Here is a 2,615-nt window from a genome sequence, read left to right on the forward strand (position 1 = left end):
CCTGAGGGGTGGGGGACCCGGGAGTGTGGGGACCTGAGGGGAGGGGGACCCGGGAGTGGGGGGACCCGGGAGTGTGGGGACCTGAGGGGTGGGGGACCTGGGATTGTGGGGACCTGAGGGGAGGGGGATCCGGGAGTGTGGCAGTCTGAGGGGACGGGGACCGAGCTGTGTGGTGTGACCAGGAGCAAGGTTCCTTGAGGGAAGGCCTGAGGATGTGGGAATGTTTGGAGACCTGAGTGTGGGGTAACTGGGATTCAGGTGTCCGAGGGGGAGGCCCGGGGTGCTAGGAATATGGCTGACCTGCAGTGGGGTGACAGCCCCGAATAGGCGTCTGAGTGAAATGGGAGCCTGAGAATATGGGGTGACCCTGAGGGGGCCAGGAGGGTGGTCCTGAAAATGTGAGGTGTCCAGGAGGTGATTCCTGAGGGGGCTGGGAAGGGGTCTTGAGAGTGAAGATGACCAGAAATGAGATGTCCTTTCACTTGTGGGAAGGAGATTGGGTTAGAAGTGGCTCTCAGGAGTCAGAGGGACCTGCAAGGTCACCAGACTGGAAGTGGGCCTCTGAGTGGGAGGGGGGTAAGCAGGAATGGGGCCCTTAAAGAGGCCCTCAACAGAATGGTGGAGCTGGCTAGGGCGAAGGGTCGCTGCATGAGTGGAGCAGGATGTCAGGGAAGGAAAAGGGGTGACTAGGGGCACACCTGACAGGTGGGGGGGCACACATCCTGTGTGCCCCCAGCTCAGACTCTCCCCTGTAAGCCGATTGTACACCGATTGCGGGGGTAATTCAACACTGACACCCACCCTCCTCCTAGGATACAATAAAGCCAATAGAGACCATAGAAGATCTCATGAAAAGGACCCTGTGGGCAGGAGCTCAAAAACCTATGTCTTAGGCTCCTGCTAGCTGCTTCCACTTTGACCTTTAATTTAAACTAAAATTCAGTGGTTTACTGACAATTTTCTTTCTAAGATTCAGTCCCAAAATGTTTTGAGACAAAGGAGAAGCCTAGATGGCTTGTTGATTTTTCCTTCATGATTGGTGCAGTAGCAACGAAGGGGCTCCTGGTGGTGTGGAGAGCTCTGCTTGTAGCATTAGGGAAGTCCTTCAGGAAGAGCAGCTGTCTACCCCAGGGCAGAGCTTGGGTCCTTTGGGCAGTGATACTTTCCTCCACATGAGGGGAGCAGGACCACTGCTCAGGATGTTCTTGCTACCACATGCCTCAGTGGGAGTGGGGTGGCCTGTTTACCTAGGTTAGCCAATACACCCCACTGTACCCAAAGTATGGGTTGGGAAGTCAAGATGTGAAGGACAGGTGACCACATTGAAGGCCCATCCTTACTCAGGGGGCTGGGAAGTGTTCTTGAGAGTGAAGATGAGCAAGGCCCCCACTTGAAGCTGAGCCACTGGTGGGAACAGGCCTGTTGGAGACCACAAACTCACAATGGCTAGTTTTATTTTTTTATTTTTGTATTTTTTTGGTTTTTGGTTTTTCTCCGGTACCGGGAACCAAACTCATGACCTTGCGCTTGCCAGGCTGGCCCTTTGCCGCTGAGCTAAATTCCCAGCCCCAGTGGCTAGTTTTACATACTTCCCTAAGGGATGAATGGAGGCTTGAAATTATTGGTATCACCCTTTTGAGATTTCCCATTATCTCATTAGGGGTAGGCCATCCTCTCCCACCTACTAGGACTAAAACCACTAAGACTAAGACTACTAAAACTAAAGATGCTCCATGGCAAGATCCTTCTTAGCAGAAGACCATCTGCATCCTCTGAGTCATCCAATAATCCCCTTCTCAATCAATAAATACCAAATCTGGCTGCCTTTTGGCTTTTTGTTCCTCGTGAACAACTGGTCATTTTGGATCCCTGCTATACTGTCATTTTCTCTCTTGCTTTTTATTTCTCTCTTTTCATGAGCCATAACACCTGCCAGGAGATTGGAGCTCACTGAAAGGGTCTCCAGTAACTGGCATCCAATGTGGCTTGCATCCATGGTGTTCTCACCTGCCTGGTGGATTTACTAGGAGTGTTTTAATGTCATTCAGATCTCAAGTGATGATTCCGGAGATGTCTGGTGCAAAGCTAAGGTAAATGCTTCTGGCACGAGTAAGAATTTTGCTGGGATTAAAACATAGAGTAATCTCTTTAAAATCTTTCCTTAAAGTCTGTTTGAAAGAAGGTAAAGTACACACTGTCAGCTAGCAGTATCACTGAAATATTCCAGCAGGTAATTAAGTACAATCCTTGGTTGCTGCAGGGGGGAACTTTGGATATTTAAAATTGGGACAAGGTGAAAAAAAAAAAATTAAAGAGAGCTCACAGCAGAGAAAAACAGTTTCTCCTGAGACCTTCTCATCTTGGACCTTGGTAAAAATCTATTTTAGATCTGTTAAGTACTAGTACCCCCTCTCAAAGTTTCTATTTTAAAACAGGACAAAGGAGAAAAACATAAAAGGAAAAACTACCCACTGTGCCACTGGCTTCTAGGGAGACTCAGAGCTAGGTGAGAATTTTAAAGAAACTCCTCAGCCTGCGACTCCAGACTATTTAAAGATAAAACATTCTGAACCTTGTATGTCTAAATACCAACAGGATGTTGAGGCAGTTATGCA

This window comes from Chinchilla lanigera, unplaced genomic scaffold (assembly GCF_000276665.1).
Source record: "Chinchilla lanigera isolate Chin_1 unplaced genomic scaffold, ChiLan1.0 scaffold00012, whole genome shotgun sequence".
In the NCBI taxonomy this organism is placed as follows: domain Eukaryota; kingdom Metazoa; phylum Chordata; class Mammalia; order Rodentia; family Chinchillidae; genus Chinchilla; species Chinchilla lanigera.